General features: G+C 44.0%; 1 long non-coding RNA gene across 1 annotated transcript in view; it reads left to right on the top strand.

Moving 5' to 3' along the window:
• LOC141098007 (uncharacterized) overlaps positions 1-24,796 on the top strand; it is a 345,239-nt gene that overhangs the window by 238,232 nt on the left and 82,211 nt on the right. The window contains exon 3 of the long non-coding RNA XR_012234136.1: positions 10,807-10,840. This is a non-coding gene — a long non-coding RNA (uncharacterized lncRNA). The remainder of the gene's footprint in view (positions 1-10,806; positions 10,841-24,796) is intronic.

Below are 24,796 nucleotides of genomic sequence, written 5' to 3'. Positions count from 1 at the left end.
ATATCCAGGTCTCCTGTTGTGTTCATGTTTCTACCACCTGTTTCTCCTGTAATCTCTGGGCTCCAACACCGCCAGTTGCTGCTCAGAAGTGCCGTTTGCACAGTCAACACTTGCTCCTGTGTTATTGGGGTTCAGTAACGTCAGCTGATCCCCTGCTGTGTGTCCGGCAATTTCGCCTGCTGTGTCCACATTCACACTACTACTGATTTTAGACTTGCTCCAATTACGCCTCTGCCTCCACTCTGTTTCTAGTATTTACACTGGGCTCCCACACCGCCAGTTGCTGCTCAGAAGTGTCTTTGGCATGGGTACTCCCTCCTGTCCGGCCTGGTTCCAGCACGCCAGCTGTTTCCGGGTAGTGTCAACGTCACTTTGCCTCCAATACGTTGTCCTGTCGTGTTTCGGTCGGGTTAGCCGACTCTATGGTGCCTGCAGTTTAGGTGCTTCCTATGTGGGCTGCGGGATCTGGCAATGAAGGCTGGTTCCGTAGTGCCAATAGAACAAGCTCCCCCTGTAGGACTGTGGGTTACCGAAACTCTGGCCGGCTCGCGGCCTTGCAACTTTTTTTTTCCATGTGTACCTTCTGCTGCCTATCTGAGTTCCAGTACCATTAGCTGGTTCTTTGGAAGTCAATCTTGAATATGTCCCCCTGGGTTCAAGTAACGTCAGCTAGTTCCAGGCAGAGCCTTTGGCTTAGGTGCCTCCTTCTCGGTATCCGAGTTCCACCAACGTCTGCTGGTCCTTGGTAGTGCTTTCTGGCACAGGTACCTCCTGCTTAGTAACCGGGTTCCAGTACCATCAGCTGGTCCTCGGTAGTTCCATTGGCTCTTGTACCTTCGGCTACCCAGCCAGGTTCCAGTACCGTCAGCTGGTTCTCTGCAGTTCCTCAGCCTTCTTGTACCTTCTGCTACATTTCCAAGTTCAAGCTTTTTGAAATGGTTTTTGGTAATCAATCTGGATCTCCCTGACGACGACCCTAAAGACGATGACCCTGAAGACCACCCTGAAGAAGATGACGACCCCGAAGACGACGACCCTGAAGACCACCCAGAAGAAGACCAAGAAGATGACCCTGAAGAAGATGACCAAGAGGACAAAGAACAAGAAGACAACCACCAAGATACAGAAGAACAAGAGTCAGAAGACCAAGAAGTAGACGAACAAGAAGCTGCAGAACAAAAAGCAGAAGAACATTAAGCATAGGACTAAAAATCAGAGCAAAAGATATTATCTAAATTATAAGCAGAAGAAGACTAAGCAGTGTATGGAGGTGAGTCCGTTCCTCTTCGTGGTGCCCCTGAAAAATACCTGCTGCTGCAGGCAAATCTGAACACGGACAAATCCTGTTGTAAATCTTTTGTGACAGGCAGAACGGAAGGTGTAATCTTCAAACTTTTATAGATAACAACTACAGGAATGCCTGTCACAAATAAGAATAAGATGAAGAAGAAGAATATGAAGAAGATGAAGAAGTAGAAGATGAAGAATAATAGTTGAATAGGAAGAATATGAAGAATGTAAAAAAAAAAGAATAATAGGAAGAAGGTGAAGATGAAGAAGATGAATAAGGTGAAGAAGAAGTTGATGAAAAAGATGCTGCTGCTGAGGATGATGAAGGAGAAAGTGTGGGAGAAGTAAAAAAGAAGGTGAAGAGCATGGAAGTAGTGAAACATAAATATCTGACAAAATATGAAAAAGCTTAACATAGTCAATATCTTTGTAACTCCGAAAGTCTTAAAAAAAAATTAATTCCTGCTATTCCATTTAATTAACCCCTTCCTGACATCAGATGTACTATCCCGTCCATGGGACCCGGGCCCCTATGCCCATGGACGGGATAGTACGTCTAGCGCGATCAGCGGCGCCCACGTGGTGAGCGCCGCTGATCGCGGCCGGATGTCAGCTGATTATCACAGCTGACACCCGGCACTATGTGTCAGGGGCGGTCACGGACCGCCCCCGACACGTTAACCCCTTGCACACCGTGATCAAACATGATCGCGGTGTACCGGGAGTTAAAGGGAAGCATCGGCAGGGAGGGGGCTCCCTCCGTGCTTCCCTGAGCCCCCCACGGCAGCGCAATGTGCAGCGCTGCTGCGGGGGACTCCTTTCCTCCGGATCCAAGATGGCGACGTGGGCCTTCGGGGGCCTGGAGGAAGCTGGCTTGAGCGCAGGCATGAGGAAGCCTTGTGCACTGCCTGTGACAGATTGCTGATCTGTCACAGTGATCTGTGATGTGACAGATCAGCGATCTGTCACAGGACAGTGATGTCCCACCTGGGACTATGTAATAAAGTAAAAAAAATAAAAAAAAAGTGTAAAAATAATTTTAAAAAAATCGCCAAATAAATTTGTAAAAAAAAAAAATATTCCCCAATAAATTCATTTTTTGAAAATAAAAAAAAACAAAACAATAAAAGTACACATATTAGGTATCGCCGCTTCTGTAACGACCCGCCCTATAAAACTGTCCCATTAGTTAACCCCTTTAGCGAACCCCTAAAAAATTAAAAATAAAAAACGAAGCAAAAAATAATGATTTATTATCATACCGCCAAACAAAAAGTGTAATAACGCGCGATCAAAAAGACGCATATAAATATCCATGGTACCGCTGAAAACGTCATCTTGTCCCGCAAAAAACGAGCCACAACACAGCATCATCAGCGAAAAAATAAAAAAGTTATAGCTCGCAGAATAAAGCGATGCAAAAATAATTATTTTTTATATAAAATAGTTTTCATTGCATAAAAGCGCCAAAACATAAAAAAAACGACCTAAATGAGGTATCGCTGTAACCGTACTGACCCGAAGAATAAAACCGTTTTATCAATTTTACCGCACGCGGAACGGTGTAAACGCACTCCCCCAAAAGAAATTCATGAAACGCTGGTTTTTGTTCATTCTGCGTCACAAAAATCGGAATAAAGAGCGATCAAAAAAGTCACGTGCCCGAAAATGGTACCAATAAAAACGTCAACTCGTCCCGCAAAAAATAAGACCTCACATGACTCGGTGGGTCAAAATACGGAAAAATTATAGCTCTCAATATGTGGTGATGCAAAAACTATTTTTACAATAAAAAGCGTCTTTTAGCGTGCGACAGCTGCCAAAAATAAAAACCGCCATAAATAGTAAATCAAACTCCCCGTTATCACCCCCTTAGTTAGGGAAAAATAATAAAATTAAAAAAATGTATTTATTTCCATTTTTCCATTAGGGCTAGGGTTAGGGCTAGGGTTAGGGCTAGGGTTAGGGCTTGGGTTAGGGCTGAGATTAGGGTTAGGGGTGTGTTGGGGTTCGGGTTGGAGTTAGAATTGGGGGTTTCCACTGTTTGGGCACATCAGGGGCTCTCCAAATGCAACATTGCGTCTGATCTCAATTCCAGCCAATTCTGAGTTGAAAAAGTCCTATGGTGCTCCTTCCCTTCCAAGCTCTGCCATGCGCCCAAACAGTGTTTTACCCCCTCATGTAGGGTATCAGCCTACTCAGGACAAATTGCAAAACAATTTTTGGGGTCCAATTTCTCCTGTTACCCTTAGGAAAATAAAAAATTCGGGTCAAAAATATCATTTTTGTGGAAAAAAATGATTTTTTTATTTTCACGTCCGAGCGTTATAAACTTCTGTGAAGCACTTGGGGGTTCAAAGTGCTCACCACACATCTAGATAAGTTCCGTGGGGGGGTCTAGTGTCCAAAATGGGGTCACTTGTTGGGAGTTTCAATAGTTTAGGTACATCAGGGGCTCTCCAAACGCACATGACACCCGCAGACCATTCCATCAAAGTCTGCATTCCAAAACGTCACTACTTCCCTTCCGAGACCCGACGTGTGCCCATACAGTAGTTTTCTCCCACATATGGGGTGTCAGCGTACTCAGGACAAATTGGACAACAACTTTTGCGGTCCAATTTCTCCTGTTACCCTTGGGAAAATGAAAAAATTGGGGACTAATTGATCATGTTTGTGGAAAAAATACGATTTTTTTATTTTCATGCCCGGGCATTATAAACTTCTGTGAAGCCCTTGGGGGTTCAAAGTGCTCACCACACATCTAGATAAGTTCCTTAGGGGTTCTCGTTTCCAAAATGGGGTCATTTATGGGTGTTTCCACTGTTTAGGTACATTAGGGGCTCTCCAAAGGCAACATGACACCCGCAGACCATTCCATCAAAGTCTGCATTCCAAAATGTAACTACTTCCCTTCCGAGCCCTGACGTGTGTCCATACAGTAGTTTTCAACCACATATGGGGTGTCAGCGTACTCAGGACAAATTGGACAACAACGTTTGGGGTTCAATTTCTCCTGTTACCCTTGGGAAAATAAAAAAATTGGGGAATAATTGATCATGTTTGTGGAAAAAATATGATTTTTTTATTTTCATGCCCTGGCATTATAAACTTCTGTGAAGCCCTTGGGGGTTCAAAGTGCTCACCTCACATCTAGATAAGTTCCTTAGGGGGTCTAGTTTTCAAAATGGGGTCATTTGTGGGGAGTTTCCACTGTTTAGGTACATTAGGGGCTCTCCAAAGGCAACATGACACCCGCAGACCATTCCATCAATGTCTGCATTCCAAAACGTCACTACTTCCCTTCCGATCCCCGACGTGTGCCCATACAGTAGTTTTCTCCCACATATGGGGTATCAGCATACTCAGGACAAATTGGACAACAACTTTTGGGGTCCAATTTCTCCTGTTACCCTTGGGAAAATAAAAAAAATGGTGACTAAAAGATCATGTTTGTGGAAAAAATACGAATTTTTTATTTTCACGCCCGGGCGTTATAAACTTCTGTGAAGCACTGAGGGGTTCAAAGTGCTCACCACACATCTGGATAAGTTCCTTGGGGGGTCTAGTTTCCAAAATGGTGTCATTTGTGGGGGGTTTCCACTGTTTAGGTACATCAGGGGTTTTCCAATTGCGACATGGTGTCCGATCTCAACTCCAGTCAAAAACGTCAAATGGCGCTGCTTCCCTTCCGAGCTCTGCCATGCGCCCAAATAGTGGTTTACCCCCACATGTGGGGTATCAGCGTACTCAGGACAAATTGCACAATAACTTTTAGGGTGCTGTTACCCTTGGAAAAATAAGAATTGAGGGTGAAAAGATCATTTTTGTGGAAAAAATATGATTATTTAATTGTATGGCTTTATGTTATAAACTTCTGTGAAGCCCTTGGGGGTTCAAAGTTCTCACCACACATCTGGATAAGTTCCTTAGGGGGTCTAGTTTCCAAAATGGTGTCATTTGTGGGGGGTTTCCACTGTTTAGGTACATCAGGGGTTTTCCAATCGCGACATGGTGTCCGATCTCAATTCCAGCCAAAAACGTCAAATGGCGCTGCTTCCCTTCCGAGCTCTGCCATTCGCCCAAATATTGGTTTACCCCCACATGTGGGGTATCAGCGTACTGAGGACAAATTGCACAATAACTTTTAGGGTGCTGTTACCCTTGGAAAAATAAGAATTGAGGGTGAAAAGATCATTTTTGTGGAAAAAATATGATTATTTAATTGTACGGCTTTATGTTATAAGCTTCTGTGAAGCCCTTGGGGGTTCAAAGTTCTCACCACACATCTAGATAAGTTCCTTAGGGGGTCTAGTTTCCAAAATGGTGTCATTTGTGGGGGGTTTCCACTGTTTAGGTACATCAGGGGTTTTCCAATCGCGACATGGTGTCCGATCTCAATTCCAGCCAAAAACGTCAAATGGCGCTGCTTCCCTTCCGAGCTCTGCCATGCGCCCAAATAGTGGTTTACCCCCACATGTGGGGTATCAGCGTACTCAGGACAAATTGCCCAATAACTTTTAGGGTGCTGTTCCCCTTGGAAAAATAAGAATTGAGGGTGAAAAGATCATTTTTGTGGAAAAAATATGATTATTTAATTGTATGGCTTTATGTTATAAACTTCTGTGAAGCCCTTGGGGGTTCAAAGTTCTCACCACACATCTAGATAAGTTCCTTAGGGGGTCTAGTTTCCAAAATGGTGTCATTTGTGGGGGGTTTCCACTGTTTAGGTACATCAGGGGTTTTCCAATCGCGACATGGTGTCCGATCTCAATTCCAGCCAAAAACGTCAAATGGCGCTGCTTCCCTTCCGAGCTCTGCCATGCGCCCAAATAGTAGTTTACCCCCACATGTGGGGTATCAGCGTCCTCAGGACAAATTGCCCAATAACTTTTAGGGTGTTGTTACCCTTGGAAAAATAAGAATTGAGGGTGAAAAGATCATTTTTGTGGAAAAAATATGATTATTTAATTGTACGGCTTTATGTTATAAACTTCTGTGAAGCCCTTGGGGGTTCAAAGTTCTCACCACACATCTAGATAAGTTCCTTAGGGGCTCTAGTTTCCAAAATGGTGTCATTTGTGGGGGGTTTCCACTGTTTTGGTACATCAGGGGTTTTCCAATCGCGACATGATGTCCGATCTGAATTCCAGCCAATTTTGCATTGAAAAAGTCAAACGGCGCTCCTTCCATTCTGAGCTCTGCCATGCGCCGAAACAGTCGTTCCCCCCCACAAATCAGGTATCAGCGTACTCAGGACAAATTGCACAATAACTTTTGCGGTTCAATTTCTCCTGTTACCCTTGGTAAAATAAAAAAATTGAACCTGAAGTATTTTTTTTGTGAAAAAAAGTTAGATGTTCATTTTTTTTAAAATATTCAAAAAAATTCCTGTGACGCACCTAAAGGGTTAATAAACTTCTTGAATGTGGTTTTGAGCACCTTAAGGGGTGCAGTTTTTAGAATGGTGTCACTTTTGGGTATTTTCTATCATATAGACCCCTCAAAGTGGCTTCAAATGTGATGTGGTCCTAAAAATAAAATGGTGTTGTAAAAATGAGAAATCGCTGGTCAACTTTTAACCCTTATAACTTCCTAACAAAAAAAATTTTGGTTCCAAAATTGTGCTGATGTAAAGTAAACATGTGGGAAATGTTAGTTATCAAGTTTTTTGTGTGCCGTATCTCTGTGATTTAAGGGCATAAAAATTCAAAGTTGGAAAATTGCGAAATTTTCAAAATTTTTGCCAAATTTCCATTTTTTTCACAAATAAACGCAAGTTATTTGAATGAAATTTTACCACTATCATGAAGTACAATATGTCACGAGAAAACAGTGTCAGAATCACCGGGATCCATAGAAGCGTTCCAGAGTTATGACCTCATAAAGGTACAGTGGTCAGAATTGTAAAAATTGGCCCGGTCATGAATGTGCAAACCACCCTTGGGGGTGAAGGGGTTAAAGGCATAGAGGTTTAGCCCAATGTCTCCTCCACCTCCCCCAATACATTCTATATTATTCTTAGTTGTTTTCCTTCATGTAGAATTAACCTACAAGGAAAGTAAGGGTTTATTTGCATTCCGATATTTGTGTCCCATTGACTTGCATTGGTTTTCGGTATCGGAATCGGCGATATCCGATATTTTTGAGGTATCGGTCCGATCCAATCCGATCCGATATTTCCTGATATCGGAAGGTATCGCTCAACACTAGTGATAACGCATGTTTTCATTGAACACATGCGGAATCACCTCATGCTATCAATACAGTGTGCTAGTTATGTTGCGGAGACAGAGCGCAAACGCAAGATAAATAGACATGCTGTGGTCTATAAAGACGTGCCGCATGTCCGGTGACGTAGGTCTGACACCTCCATATTTGTACGCATAGTGGAGATGGGATTTCAGAAAATCCCCTCCACTATGGTGTAACAGCTGGATACTGCAGAATCAACGCTGCAGCTGTACGCAGCATTCAATACGCAGCCAATTGTGCTACGCCATGTGGAAACATAGAGGGTAGATATATCAATAATTACAAATTTATTTATTTTATATTTAAAAACTTAACTCCGCAATGTACTGCTCGTGAGAAGAAATTGTAACTCCTCAAAAAAAGTAAAAGTTTGACTCGCGGGAGAGAAGCCACTCTTTTGACAGCTGTTTAGAAATTTATTGAACCTGTCCCTCACCAACCGCCACCTCTATTTAATATCTTTCTCTAAAAAACAAAAATAAACACACTATTATCAATCTTAGTCCATTTTTTTTTAGAAAAGTATAATATTAATTGTTAAATCTATTTATATAATTGCCTTGTAATGTTTTCATTTCCTGTTTTGTCCAGATGTCACCGTATCCCAGAATTCTAAGAGGAGGAAGTTCCCCGACCGCCATATTGGGACACCCAAGTGATGGGTGTCTCAATATGGAAACTGCTGCTGGTACCAACCTATTACGTGGTACCACCAGCAGAACACCGTTGCACCACACACATACACACACACACACTATCTATATGCCGTACGCAACACACACACTAACATGCTCACTCACACACTCTCACTCACACACTCACACTCACACACTCACACTCTCACACACTCACTCACACTCACACACTCACTCTTACACTCACACACTCACTCTTACACTCACACAATCACACTCACTCTTACACTCACACAATCACTTTTACACTCACACTCTCACACTCATTCTTACACTCACACTCACACACTATCTCTCACACTCACATTCTCTCAAACTCACTCTCACAATCAATCTCACACTCACACACTCACACACTCACGCAGCCTCTTGCACGGTACCACCAGCGGAACGCCGTCGCACTGCACTTGTGCGAATTCCAAGCAAGCGCAGTGAATCATTCAGCTGATCCCAGCGGCAGATGCACGACGTGTCTACAGGCAGAGGAAGCCGCTCACATTAAAGGGGTTTCCATGAACGAAAGTTCATTTTAAAAATTGTCTGTGTCTGACTGAGTACGGAGCATACCACATGTTCTGGGCAGGGGAGGAAGCAAAAGACAATACTGACATTACAGCAGGTGATCACAGAGGATTCATTTTGTGAGGTAAAATATTTCACTGATTGTTTTTAAACAATATTTTACCTCACAAAATGTATCCTCTGCGATCTCCTGCTGTAGTGTCAGTATTGTCTTTTGCTTCTTCCCTTGCCCAGGAGATGTGGTATGTTCCGTACACGGTCAGACACAGGGGAGAGAGAGACAGAGCACAGGGGGAGACAGATCAAACGGGACAGCACATGAGGGGAGAACACAGCACAGGATGGAGAGAGACAGCAGACAAGGGGATAGCACATTGGGTAGATAGGTCAAAGAACAGAGCACAGATGGGAGAAGTCAGCACATGAGGAAAGAGAGAGTGGATAGGTGGGTGAGCACATGGGGGGATAAATTCTCAATGCTGCAATGCCTGCCCTCATCGTGACATTACTGCCTTCCAGATGCGATAGCATTGAGCCTCCATCTAGTAATCTTATAATTACCAATTTGCAACTGCCTTGCATTTGTGCAGGAATCCCATTCGGGATATAGCTGGCGAAATATTTTGGTCCAACATATGTCGCGGAAAAATTTGTCTTTATACGAGTCATCTGCGGGGTCCCATATCGCTGGAAAATCATGTACTTACAATGTATAAAATAATGTCATTAGATACGATTTTCAACACCCAAATAATATATAAAAAATATATATTTTGTATATATTTATATATAAACCCTACCCTAACCTCAAGCCTAACAATAACCCAAACACCCAAAACAACCCTAACCCAAATGTAAAACATAACCCCAGGCCTAACCAAAACCTTAACCCCAACACACCCCTAACCCTAATCCCAAACCTAAGCCGAATCCCAACCCTAAGCCTAATCTCAACCCTAAACCTAATCCCAACTCTAACCCCAACCCTAATCCCAATCTTAACCCTAACCCTAATCCCAACTCTAAGCCTAATCCAAACCCAGCCCTAATCCCAACCTTAACCCTAAACCTAATCCCAAGCCTAAAACTAATCCCAACCCTAACCCTAATCCTAACCCTAAATCTAATCCCAACCCCAACCTTAACCCTAATCCCTACCCTAACCCTAATCCCATCCTTAACCTTAACCCTAATCCCAACCCTAACCCTAATCCCAACCCTAATCCTAATCCCAACCCTAACCCTAATCCCAACCCTAACCCTAACCCTAATCCAATACCTAACCCTAATCCCAACCCTAACCCTAATGCAATCCCTAACCCTAATCCCAACCCTAGCCCTAATCCCAAACCTAGCCTTAACCATAATTCTAATTTGAAAATGGAAAAAAGTTTGCAAAAATTTACTTATTATTTTGACATAATTAATGGGGTGACACAAGGGTTTTTTTTATTAAATATTTAATTGCAGGGGTTTTTTTTAAAACCTTTTTAAACCTTTTTTTTGGTGTTAACACAAGGTGTTGGCAAAAAAAATTGCATGGGCTCCTGTGCAATTTTCTGCGCCAGAGTGGGGGCCAATATTTGTAGCCTGGGAAGGTGTTAATACCCATGGATCTTCCCGGGCCATGAATATCAGCCTGCAGCTGTCTGCAAAGCCATTACTGGCTATTAAAATAGGGGGACCCCCCAAAAAATAATGTGGGGTCCCCTATGTTTTATAGCCAAAAAGGCTATGCAGACAGCTGTGGGCCGATATTCATAGCATAGGAAGGGACCATGTATATCGCCCCCCCGGCTACAAATAGCAGCCCGCATCCCGCAGCCACCCCAATTCTGGCGCTTAGCCTCTCTCTTCTCACTGCTGTGTAGCGGTGGCATATGAGATAATAAGGTGTTAATGTCACATTAAGCCTGGTTAACAATGGAGAGGTGTCAATAAGGCAAAGCTCCTGGTAGTGTATCGCTGGAGGATGGGATGCTTGTTTATGGGATTTATGCTGACCAAGGAGTATATTATGCTTTTTTTGTTTGTTTTTTTCTAGGGGACTGAGGGCTTCGGCGAATTAGGTGTATGTGGTGAGTATGTACTCTATGTTGTATGTACTGTCTGTAATGTATGTTACATGTATTGTATGTGTATTGCATGTGTTATGTGTTTTGTGTTTAACTCACAATTGTACTCAGTCGCCGAACAATGGGACTACTCTCCCACCATAATAACCGGATGAGAGCAGTAGTCCCATACGGCGACTGAGTACAATTATGTCGCACTATCTCGCAGGGGGAAGACAGACGCACACAGATACAGACAGTCTTCACACATACAGACAGACACACACACACATACATACCAGGTCAATCAGACACCCGGCATTCATCCCCATGCAATGATAGCCCTCCATTTTGGCTCCAAGATGGTGACTTCCTTTTCCTGCACACACACACTCCGCCCACACACTTGACATCACTTTCCTCTGCAGCGTATTTGACACCCTAATCCGCAGCAAAACCACAGATCTTTTTTACATCTGCGGTTTTGACAAAATCAATGGAAGTCAATGGGTGCAGAAATGCTGCAGATCCGCAAAAAGAATTGACATGCTGCTGGAAAAAAAACACAGCGATTCCGCACGTTTTTTTACACCGTGTGTGCACAGCATTTTCAAATTTCCCTTTGATTTACAATGTGTGCATAATGCACTGCGGATTTGAGGCAATTCTGTGTGTCCAAAAACGCTGCAGAAAAGCATCAAAATCCGCAACTTGCGCACATACCCTTAACCTGCAGACTAAGCCCATATCTGCAGGTTAATAACAAAGAATACTTTTCTGATGCATATTCCTTTTAAATCTGCATTCATGTGAAATGTAATAAACTTGGACATCATGTCTAGATTTCTGTACTATGGACACAGTGATCTTTTTTTCACAATAAACCTTTTTCAAGCAATAGATTTACTTTATTTCCCAACTAGAGTAAACTCCATTAGATTAATTGAACTACTTACATGAAGTTTAGCCTTTTATGTCAATTCTTTGTTTTTGCACTGATTTCTTTTACTTAATATAACCTACTTTTCTGTAATTCACTTCTCAATCTTGGATGTATGAGCTTTCCTCCAAAATAGTTTATTATGTATGTTTGTTTAAACGTATGTTTGTTTAGATGTTGCTCAGTTTATGCCCTGGTCTAATGTTTTTGAACTGCCACACTTTTCATGTCCCTTCACTTTAAAAAAAATATAATGTTCGCATAAACGTTCAGGTCCGGACCTGTGTGTGAACGAGCATGTATGGGTGGCCACCAAAAAACATCTTATGGAAGTGTGTTGCGGAGTCTTACCAGCTCATACCGAACATACACATACATAACTTGTTCCCCAGGTCGGCGCTTTGGAGTCTCAGTGATGGTGTCAGCAAGGAGTGCCTGCATGGCTTGGTGGAGTGGCAGTTGCGGTGTAGAACTGCACTCACGGTGCTGGACTTGGTTGCTGAGAGCTGGACTCAAGCATGCTGGACTTTTTGGCAGAAAAGCTGGACTCATTTGCAGGACTGTCTCTGGACAGCTGCATAGAGGTGGTGAACTCTGGTTGCTCCAAGGCTGCACTATGGTGTTGGTCCCGGTCGGAGGAAAAGATGCACGCAGGTGGTGGGCTCTGTTGTTAGGAGCGTAAGCAACAGAGCAAAGCTAAGTGGTGTTTCCCCTGTTTTGTCACTTTTCCTTATGTGTGTTTAGTGCAGTGGTGGGATTAGTTTCCGCACCGACCAATTCCCTAGTGAGGGTTTAGGTGCAGGGCGAGGCAGGGTTTTGAGGTTCCTGATTGTCGCCCAGTGCGGAACCGGCCTAGGGAACACTAGGAGTGTAGAGACACTGACTCAGGGGAGTGCAGGAGGTCTCCACGTCCCCATTCCCTATCGCAGGGCCGCCATTATTATTGTTACCCAGGTTTCCCCTTTTCCCCTATGTCTTATTGTATTAGTTACCGGCCTGCGGGCCACGTCACAAAGGACAATTACATGTGCCACGTCCTGTTGCATCAGTTACCGGCCTGTTGGCCATGTCACTCAGGATGGGGCACGTGACACCAAGGTTGAGTACCATCATGTTCTTTTTCTTTATTGCGTGTCAACCGCTGAATAGGAAACCCGGCAGCTGCTGTAGGCTGGCCAGGTGAAATGAAGCAGACTATGTTTGAGGCACCTTTTCTAGCCCCATCCTTGATTGAGGTGAGCAAAGTGATCCTAAACAGGACTGCTCAGACACCCAGGAGGATGCCGAGCTCCACTGCTGCTTCGGTCCAGTGGGGAGCCTGGGCCACCTGCGTGCAGGTTCGGGACTACAGCTTCCAGTGATTCCACACCTGCTGCTTTGCCACTCTCCCATCACCACAGGACTTTAGATACGCAGTGGTTGAAATCATGACTTGCAGATGACTTGGATTAAAGTGAGGAAGAGTTACACAAGTCGTCAACCTCACTCTTTCACCCATACCTATCGAGACCCAGTGGCAAGAACTAGACGAGACAACTGGAGATAGGTCAGGGTGCAGTGGATGGCCAGCAGTATCCTATATGTGTCTTTCTGCGCCCTCTCAGCACTCCACATGTGCTAGAATTAAAGCCAGCTAGGAATAGCACCAGACCAAGACGTGTTCATTCAACCTTTCTGTGCTGTGTTTTGCCATCCAAGACTATGTCTAGTCCATGACCCTTTGACCAATTTCCAATCTCCCTGCTAGCTAAAGCTGATGTTCCCCTGGAAGCGAAGCGCACAGAACAAATCTAAACTGTCTTGCATTCTCCCAGGCTCCTACAGAAACTGTAACACCCACAATTTTGTATGTATAACCATTTTACTGAGAGACGATGAGTTAATACATCTAGAAAATACCACTTCCAAATCCACACCAACATGCATGAATAAATCTGAATATGGCGCCCTTGGCGATATAGGGCATCCTCTGGATTTAAAAATTGAGCCAATGAAGTCACAAAAAATATCTTTCTGTTGACTCCTTGATTCCTACTGGTCCCACATGTGACAATGTTACTGATTTCTACCTCAAATATCACTACTTGGAAGTTTACCAATCTTTGTTATTGTATGTAAATTATGAAAATAAAAGTTTGCCAAATATTTGAAATACATTTTCAAAAATATGACAAATCTTGTCATTAAATGGAAATGTGGCACCAGGTTTTTGCCACCTCATTTGAGAGCAGCGAAATGTAAAAACAGAGACCCTGAATTTAGCAATGTGTTACTAACTAGACTGGTTGCTGTAGTTTTGATAAAATCATGGTTTTATCAACAGGAGATTATCACTAGATAGTTAGTAAACCTACTGCCATGTAGTGTAACTCCCACCCCTGCCAATGATTGGCAGCTTTCTGCCTATGCACAGTGTACACAGAAAGATGATAATCAGTGGTGTGGAAGATGTTATATACAGCTCAGCACCCAGAGAATTCGTAAATCTGCAGTAGATAAAACAGGGATTTAATAGAAATTGCAGAAAGAAGCCCGGTAAGTTATATGTTGCGTTAATCTGGGTCTGTGTACCTGTATCATGCTGCTCTCAGAAAAGTTATCAAAACCTTGACAGATTCTCTTTCCAAGCAAAACTATAAAAAACAGGGTAGGAAGACATATTTTACCAAACAGCAACAAGGGAAAAGATAGAAGAATTGAAGTATTAGTAAATTTACAGATTATTTTGTGTTTCTAAGACACATGTTATGTGTAGAGACAGGAAATGATTCCATGATTGAAATGACACCAAATTCACATCTAAGGCCGGTTTCGCATGGCCGCCGCTAAGCCCCGCCCCCTGTCACGCCTCCGGCGGTAGCTCCGCCTCCAGGCGCATGACGCTGCATGCGTCATGCGTCCCCTATTTTTATCACTGAGGACGCAGGCCGTGCGCAGTATGTGTTTGGCGGCGCCTGCGTCTTTTTGACGGTGCGCCGAGCGCAACCAAATTGCAACAGGTTGGGTTTAGCGCTGGTCGGCGCACCATCAAAAGTACGCAGGCGCCGCCAAATGCATACTGCGCACGGCCTGCGTCCTCAGTGATAAAGATAGGGGATGCGGCGTCATGCGCCCGGAGGCGGAGCTACCACTGGAGGCGTGGCAGGGGCGGGGCTTAGCGGCGGGCGTGCGCAGGCCGGTGCTGCGGCCTGTAACACAAATGTGAAACCGGCCTAAGGTGGCAATATGGAAGAGGAGAGAAAATCTAAAATGGGAAAGATTCTATGTACCATGGTATGTGAATGTTCATGATGGGTCTTATAGGTCAACAGAAACCCTCTCATTTCCAGTTTCTATGACTGCTCATGGTCTTGGTTGTTTACTATAAGATATCATACTGAATAAAGCAGAAAAAAAAAGAAAATGAATGAATATGAAAGGAAATCAACAGAAGAAGGAAGACGCTCAAATTAAAGGAATTATTAAATTAGTTTCACAAAATCATCTTGGGCAAAAGGTTTAGGCAAGTGTGGAAAAATATCTAAAAAATAAGAATGCTTTAAAAAATGGAAGTATTAATAGTTTAATTTATCAATTAACAGGCAAAGTGAATAAACAAAAGAGAAAATCTAGATCAAATAAAACTTTAGTGTGAATGCCCTTTACCGTTAAAGGGAACCTGTCAGCAGGATTGTACACAGTAAACTACAGTCAGTGTCAGGTCCAGAGAGCAGAGATATCCAGGGAGCATAGAAGGAACAGTAGTAGAGGTTTTTGCAAAGAACTTCTCAATATTTAATTAATCAAATAATCTTACATGTATAGACAAAAAATTAACCCCTCACCCCCCCCAAACAAAGACGATATCTCCTTTTTTGGCTTGGATACCCTATATGTGGTCAAAAACTAAAATTTGTGTGTACAATAAGGCTTAGAATGTAAAGATTTTGGGTAGATTGCCTCTTATTGCATTTTATTGCAATTTTGAGGCAGCCTAAAAAAATGTAATTCCGGCATCTTGATTATTTTTCTTGTTACTCAGTTTACCGATCTGATCAATTTATTTTATACTTTGATGGATATTTCTGAACTCAGTGGCACCAAATATGTGCATTTTTAAAAAAAAAAAATATTTTCAGAGCTGCAAAAGGAAGGTGATTTGAACTAATGTGCTTTTTTATTTTTTTCATATTTTTAAAAACATTATTAAAAAGCTTTTTACTTTAGACTTGAAGCTGCAGTCATTTGATTGCTTGTGCTTCACATAGCAGTGCTTCAGCAAAAATCACGATCCTCAATGAATGCCAGCTATTAGCTAGAGTTAACAGGAGTATCATGATGACAGTCACAAGGGTCTTCTGCAGACCCTCGACTGTCAGGACAACCAATCGTCACCTCGCGATCGCGTGACTTGGTCGACGATGGGCATCCAGAATGAATCATAGAATGGTAGAGTTGGAAGGTACCTCCTAGGTCATCTGGTCCAACCCTCTGTTCAATGCAGGATTGACTAAACCATCTCAGACAGATGTCTGCCCAGCGTCTGTTTGAAGACTTCCATCGAATGAGAACTCAACATCTCGTGGCAGCATGATCCACTCCTTGATCACTCTCACTGTCAGAAAGGTTTTTTCTAATATCTAATCTGTGTCTCCTCCCATTCAGTTTCAGCCCATTGCTTCTAGTCTTTCCTTGTGCAAATGAAAATAAAGGTGTGACAGCCCTTGAGATATTTATAGACATAAATGAAGTCTCCTCTCAGTCTTCTCTTTTGCCAGCTAAACATTGCCGGACCTGTTACTTTTGCCTGAGAGAGATTCCTATCAAATGTCTAGATAGATGAAATCTCCCATGACCACTTTGTCATATTTTTTTGAGAACTAAGCCATCTGATGCACGAAGAGTTCATCCATATCTTCAGCTTGCCCAGGAGGCCTGTAGTAAATTCCTGCAATGGTGTCCTTTCCTTTGTTCTCTCTTTGTATTCCTACCCAAACAGTTTGGACAGAACTTCCAGTCTCTTAAGCTTCATTCTCTGTGGACGTATACCCTTTTCTAGCATACAATGTGACACCTCCTCCCCATTTATTAAATCTGCGTCTTGCAAATAAGTTGTATCCTTCTAGCCTTGCATTGCAATCATGTGTATCGTCCCAAGTTTCAATGATGCTAATAACATCATATTTCTTTTCCTGTGTTAGTAGTTCCAATTCTCCTTGTTTGTTGTTCTTGCTCTGTACATTTGCATTTGTGCAGAAACATCTTAGTTTGTGATCAGTTTCACTTTCTCCAATATTTTTTATTATTGTGATTTTTTTGGCTTTGTTATTTATTTGCTGTATGGCTTTCCCTGGCATTTTGCTCACCTTCCCACAATGTTCTAGTTTAAAATTCTCCTGATAAGAGTAGAAAGGTTAATTCCAAATGATGTGTTTTCCAGTCTTGGTAAGGTGCAGCCCAAGTTTAACAAGTAATTCAATCCATCATCCAGAAATGCAAATCCTTGCTGATGGCACCATCGACATAACCAGTTTTTTACCTGTAGAAACTTGTTCCACTTCTGTTCCATGGCCATCCACTGGGAGAATGGATGAGAAGACCACCTGTGCTCCCAGGTCTTTGCCTTTCTGGCCTAAGTCTTCAAAGTCACTGCATATTGTTTCCAGGTCCCTTCTTGCAGTGTCATTTGTCCCCACATGTATTTGGAGGAAAGGCTAGTCATCAGTAAGTCTGAAAAGTCCTGATATCCTGTCAGACACATCTTTGATTTTTGCACTTGGAAGGCTGCACTTTTCTCTAGAGCAGTGATCCCCAACCTTTCTGCCTTGAGAGCCACATTAAGCTTTGAGAGAGGGTCGCAAGCCACCTTTAGGTCCAAGAGAGAGTCACAAACCACATCCAGCTTCCACCTACATCACAATAGTGAGACATATTGCCCCCATTACTGGTATAACGACAAAGTTTTTTCACTGAAATTACACAAAGACAGTGTACCAGGTGCCAGAGGTTCCCACATTACCCCCACTCACCATTTTCGCATCAACCACCCCCACCATACTGTCGCATCCAGCTTTAAGCATCTCCTCTTGACACTTCAGATCATCCGGTCTCCACCTTACCATACCTAAATTATTTCCAAACCCCCAAGGCCAGAATATGTACATTTAGATCTGCTCTTCTGTACTGGACTACTCACAAAATTTAACATCTGAAAAACTGCTCTTCATAGTTGTTTGCTAGACCTGATGGTAATGCACCAACTGGCGGACAGTTGTGAGCCACATATCATGGGCCCAAGAGCCACATGTGGCTCCCGAGCCACAGGTTGGGGACCCCTGCTAGAGAGGTTGTATCCAGTCTGTAGACAGCGGCCTCTGTTCCTCTCAACTGGGAATTCCCCATGACCACAACTCTCCATTTCTTCTTCACCAAATTTTTCTGTCTCCATTTAAGAGGACTCTGAGTGCTTACAAGGTTGTCCTTTTTGGGCAAAGTCTTATCTTTATGTATTTGATCATCGCTCTCCTGCGTGATAGCCTGTTACTGGTTCACTTGATGCATTTCTGGTTGACGTAGGCTCCGATTCACCCGTTAAAGGCACATGACAGCTGATTAAATCAATATACATTGATTGGCTGCAGGCTGTGAAAATCCATCTGCAGCGCTCTAGCCAATCACTGAATGCCTGGTGTAGACATCACATGTCACTGAGCTCAGTGATTTATTACAGCATTGCAGGCAAGAAGTAACTACTGCAGGTAATCAACAAAGGCCAGAGCTGTTAGGGCTGGCGGAACGCACCAAATAATAAAATAACAGAAGGTGCGTTCGCAGCCCGGGGTCCACCATGCAGGGGTGGTAAACTGCTGCTTAGTAATGGCGAAAGTATAAAGCGGTATACAAGAGGTCACACGTGGGTTAACATCACCCAGTATGAACAGAAGCGAACTCTGTTACGACACAGAGCTGCGCCACCGCTGAACATAAATGCCGGAGCCTGTTAAAATCACAGCACTTGGCAAGAGAGCGCACAGTATGCTGTCACAGAACTCAACCCCATGGACTTAAGGTCTGAGTCCCTCTAGAACTACTGAGCGCGCGGCATTGCACCTGCGGACGCCACTATAAATGCTGACTATGGTGGAGTGTCGAGCATGTGCACTGTGGAGTGCAGAGCCACCGGTGGACACTGATGTCAATCTCAGACTCTGCCTCTACATACACCTAGGCCTGGGCGCTTAACAGGCTAGGCTGCGCAACACATGCGTACCAAGGGTAGGGGTTTCAAATGAGTCAGTCACCAGAGACATTCATACTTGCATACCACACTCACTCCTCATAGTCTGGTAATGCAGTCTATACTAGCGCATGGCTGGGTGGCCATGTGAACCTTTTATAGCCGCGTCCTTCCGGGGCCTTCCTGACCTTTCTGATGGTCCAATCAGAGCTGGAGAAGGACCTGAGCATGTGGCCTCCGATCTCCAATGAGAGATCGCACCACGGGCATGCTCTGTGGACCGAAAGGAGGACCTAGTCCCTGGAGTAGCTCACTGCTGACCAGCATGCGTTGCTATAGCTGGGCCAGAGGTGGCAGCAGCAACCAAACCCACAGAGCTAGTCTGGGCAGAGTGCCGGGACCGATGAGTCTGCTGAGCAGCCTTATCTACAGCTGGAGAGGAATGGGGGACCGCTGGAAGCAAGGCTCTGGATTCCCGCTGTGCAGCGACGGGAACCCGACGCCTAACAAGAGCATTGGCAAGGGGCATTGCTGGACCTCGGTAGTTTGAGTAAAGGTATGTGCCCACGGTGTTTTTTCACGATTATTTTGCCTGGAAAACACTTGAAATGCACTAAAAAGAATGAACAAATGAACAGAAATGTAAAAATGACTAGTGTAATGCATAAGTTCAGTCTTTTTCTGCTTCTTTTAACTGCTTTAGATTTTCAAAGATATGAAATGGTTGAAAAGTCATCAAGCCACTTTTATGGGGCCTTCTTCTTGGAGGAATATCACTATTAGGGTACAAATATATTCTGTCATGTAAGAGAATTGGGCTGATTATGCTAATGACACTTGGCTCAAATTCTGTCAGAGTTTTAATCCGAATGTCACTTTAGTGTGATGTGATTCTCTCGCATGAGAGAATCGTATAACAGTTGCGGAGAACAAACACAAAAAACTTAATTTCTCCATCTTCTCCATAGTCTCTTTCCGCAGTAATTGGACTGCACCACATGTTCCACAGGCACTCATAGAATTTCATGGGTGCACGTGATTCAAACATCGAATCCACCAGCATCGTGCTGTGATTGTTTTCTCTTGCTAAATCGGCATGAGAATAAAATTGCAGATCTGCACTGCCCTATAGTAAAACATGGGCCGAGTGCTATCCGATAAAACATTGCATAGCAGTCGACGATGTTATACGCTCATGTGAACAAGCCTTTAACACCCACAATATTTTAAAAAAGACATCTAAAGCAGTGTCTACAAGACATTTCAGGAGAAATAGCGCCAACATTTTCCAGAACAATCTTCCTATAGCAAAAAGAATGTGGGTTAACTGGTATCTAATAGTCGCTGAGTGCATTTACCCTAAAAGCTCATTTTGTTTTTTGTATTCTTGAGCCTATGGAATAATATTCTTTGATACAGGGCAACACCTTTAAATGAGATGCACACTCAGATAATGGCATTGTAAAATCAAACTCTTATGTAAACTCAAAAATAAAAAAAGATACCAGGGAAAAGTGAAGAGTCTTCCTCAGCAATTTGCATATTCCAAGAAAGCATCGCCAAACCAGGGATTGAAGCACAAAGGAGCCTTCTAGGAAAAGCAAAGAGTCTCCCTCAGCAAGAAGATCATTGGGTACAGCCAGGACCAGCTGCTTGGAAAGCATCGCCAAAGCAGGGATTGACACTTGAGGAGGGCAATTTGCATATTCCAGGTGCCTTCTTGTAAAAGTGAAGAGTCGTCCTCAGCAAGAAGGTCGTTGGGTACAGCTGGGACCAGCTGCTTGGAAAGCATCGCCAAACCAGGGATTGAAGCTTAAGGAGGGCAATTTGCATATTTTAGGTGCCTTCTGGGAAAAGCGAAGAGTCTCCCTCATCCAGAAGATCGTTGGGTACAGCCAGGACCAGCTGCTTGGAAAGTATCGCCAAAACAGGGATTGAAGCTTGGAGGGCAATTTGCATATTCCAGGTGCCTTCTGGGAAAAGCGCAGAGTCTCCCTTAGCAAGAAGATTGTTGGGTACAGCCAGGACCAGCTGCTTGGAAAGCATCGCCAAACCAGGTATTGGAGCTTCAAGAGGGCAATTTGCAATATTCAGGTACCTTCTGGGAAAAGAGAAGAGTCTCCCTCAGCAAGAAGATTGTTGGGTACAGGCGGGACCAGCTGCTTGGAAAGCATCGCCAAACCACGCACCTTGTGGCACCAAATTTTTGCCTCTAGGACATTATTGCAAGAAAGCTTGGCTGATTTGGCTACTTTCACACATCAGGTTTTCGGCGTCGGGCGCGATCCGGCGTCGTGCCAGAATGCCGGATCCGTCAAATGTTTTGTAAAACCTGATGTGCCGGATCCGGTTTTCTGCCGGATCCATCTTGTTCTTGACAGACAAAACCAGATCCGTCTCATCCGGTTCATCCGTTTTTCTATCCGTTTTTCGACGGATTATGCCGGATCTGGTTTTTAAAATTGACCCTTGTGGCCTTCCGAACGGGATTGGCTACTGGAAAACTATATATAGCATGTTCCTACAGCCCTTCTTTGACAGGTTGTAGAGGAGAAAGTGCAGGTTGGAGAGAAGAGCAAGTTACTGGCGAAGATGGATGTTGTCATTGGAAATATTACCACTAGAAGTTCTGTGACGGTTTCAGTAATGAGGGACAATTTTGCACTATACTTTATGTCACCTCAAGGCAGAGTACACTGGCAGGATGACAGAGTGTGAAAGATTTGTGCCCTAACCAAACTTGTGTACCTTCTGGACCAACAGTATATACCTTTGCCAACCAAAGTTGGCTATCTTGTCATGGTCTTACTATTTTTAGCTTTAGGCCACAGGTGTGTACCTGGTTGTGTTTTATGCAAAGTATTTCACCTTTTAACAAAAGTTGTGTACATTGTTAGGAAATCACCAACAATAAACACAACTTTTCAGGTGAAATACTTTGCTTCAAACACAACCAGGAACACAACTGTGGCAAAAAGCTAAAATTTACCCACAGTTATATACCTGGTTTTGAATACCTTTTTACCTTTTAAATACCCTGTATTTAACCTTTTTTTTAAACATATTTCGCCGCAGAAAGAAATGACAGACAACCAGTGTAAACAATAATTTAACTTTTATTTAAAATATTTTTTTTTGTGTAAACTGTTTTTAAAGTTAAAAAAACTTTTTTAATAAAGGTTTGAAACCAACCAAATGGGCATTTTTATTACAAAAAAAACATTATAACTCGGTGTAGTGTGGGGTGGAAATACTGCTGGAGGGGCTGCGGGACACTTCGACAATGGGAGTGTGGAGAGAGGACTGGGATCGTGGTGGGGAAGGAACAGTTAGAGGTGATGGTGTGGAAAAAGCTACAGAATGGGTGGACATGTGGGAGGCAGAAGAGGTGGTGGGCGGTGGAGTGGAGGGTTGGGCAGGGACTGTAGGAGCAGATGATGTTGATGGAAAGTTGTATTGGGAAGGAGTTTGGTACGGGGAAGGAGTTTGGTACGGGGAAGGAGTTTGGTACGGGGCAGGTTGCTGGAAGTGGGGAGATGTCTGGTACTGGGGAGGTTGCTGGTACTGGGAAGGTTGCTGGTACTGGTGAGGTTGCTGGTATGTAATAGGAGGGGGAGGATGGAAAGTGGCTGGAGGGGGTGCAGATGTAATAGGAGGGGGAGGATGGAAAGTGGCTGGAGGGGGTGCAGATGTAATAGGAGGGGGAGGATGGAAAGTGGCTGGAGGGGGTGCAGGTGGAGGAACTACAGTGGTGGGAGGTGGAGATTGGGAGGTAACCTGCTGTAGAGCACCGTGGCACGAATGCATTACATGCATCTGCTGGGTAGGAGATAGTGTTGCCATGCGCTCCACAACAGACCTGAAAAAGGTGTGGTTTGGCGAAGATCTTGCTTCTGAATGTATGGTTTGCAGAAGTGTCTTCACCTCCAGAATGCTGGAGTTGATCTGCTGAAAGCCTGCGGAGATTTGCTCTGACAAGACTTTTAGACAGTTCTGGAAAGATGCATTCAGATGCAAGAACTCTGGCGCATAACTCTTTTCCTGACCCCTCTGCCGCTGCCGCCCAGTACCCGCAGGTGTACTAGAGGTGGCAGGGGCAGAAGGGTGGGGTAAAGGGAAAGCGATCTCCTCACCAGCAGCTTCATGTAATGTAGGCGGCCACGATGCTCCTGTGCTGGTGGATGGGACAGATGGGTCGAATGTGTGGGAAGGCTGGGAAGGTGCAGATGTACCGGGGTGGTCGAAGTGTCCCTCGGTGCCGGTCTCCTCAGGGATCGCCTCAGAAGGGTTCAATCGTGCAGGCTCCCGAGTGCTGCTCACCGTGCTGTGGAATAAAGAGAAAAAAAAACAATTAAAATACTGACATGGTATGGCCCTGGCTGAAAAAAAAAAGTTACATCTAACATTTTTTTTCACATGTGGTGTGTAATATTTACCTTCTAGTGACCATTGTTTCCCGGAGGAACGACAGGGCTTGTGCGTACTTGTACTTTCTCCTGCGTCCTCCAGATCCACTCGGGGCCCGCATCTCTTTATTGAACTCCTTCTTGAAACGATCCCTCACAGACCGCCACCGATTCACAATTCTGTTCCCTGAAACGAGAAAGGAGTGGTTAGTATACAACATCAGTGTTTCACAAACTCCAGTCCTCATGGTCCCCAGGGGTCATGTTTTCAGGATTTCCATAGTAAATAGATATCCTGAACACATGATCCGTGGGGACCACGAGGACTGGAGTTCGGGAAACACTGGTTTACATCAAGCAACCGGTACTGTATATACTTACGCTCTTTAATCTGGGCCCGAACATCGAGGTCCTCCCAGCGGCCCACAAGGAGCGAACAGATTTCCTCCCAGAGTCGTCGGGTAACGATAAGGTCAGCGTGGCGGCGGTCAGCCATATTCCAGAGCGGCTCCCTTTCTCTGACGAGATCGATGAGGTGGTCCACATCGAGTCCTCCATCCTCACCGTCAGAGTCGGGAGCACGCTGTGAAGGCTGTTAAAGAAAAAGACAAAAATAACATAATTAGCCTCCACAAAAGAAATGAAATAAAAAGTGCAAAAAAACAAAGCAAAAATATTTATACTTACACGCTGGTGACCGCCGCGTTGCTGTCGCCGACGACCCTGGGAGGCACTGCGAGGACCTCTTGGCCGAGCACCAGATTGGGAAGACTAGAGAAGAAAACAAAAAATGTTATGTCTTTGGATGTAGGCATTTGTTTGCTGTGTGTGGTCTGCAGAACATTGTTTTCTATGTGTTGTGTGTAGTGTGATGTTGTGTTTCTGCGTTTGATGCAAAAAACTTACCAATTGTGAGCCCACTCCAAGTGTCTGTCCACCCCTTCCTTCTTCTTCTGGGAGCTCCTCTTCATCATGTGAATCCTGTTTTGAAATAAAAGGCAATGAATAGACATATATTACAGAGATGATGGATTTTACAATAGGATTTTCACTTCATGTCCTCAGAACTACCAACCCTCATCCTGGGAGACTTCAACATCCCCATTAACAGCCCTAATTCCACATCTGCATCCCAGCTTCTATCACTAACCACCTCTCTAGGCCTCTCACAGCTTTCAACCTCTGAGACACATAAGGACGGTAACACCCTTGATCTGGTCTTCTGCCGGCTCTGTTCAATCTCCCACCTAAACAACTCACCGCTTCCACTCTCTGACCACAACATTCTCTCCTTCACGCTCACAAATCCTCGCCCACCCCAGCTCATTCCTACCTACCACACAGTCAGAAATCTACAAGCTATTAACCCTCAGACACTTTCAGATTCCCTACACTCATCTCTGTCCCCAATCTCCTCT

The sequence above is a fragment of the Dendrobates tinctorius genome, unplaced genomic scaffold (genome assembly GCF_039654945.1).
Source record: "Dendrobates tinctorius isolate UK_male_01 unplaced genomic scaffold, ASM3965494v1 ptg000003l, whole genome shotgun sequence".
Lineage (NCBI taxonomy): Eukaryota > Metazoa > Chordata > Amphibia > Anura > Dendrobatidae > Dendrobates > Dendrobates tinctorius.
The sequence above is the reverse complement of the archived record's forward strand: the minus strand, read 5'-3'. Positions and strand labels throughout refer to the sequence as shown.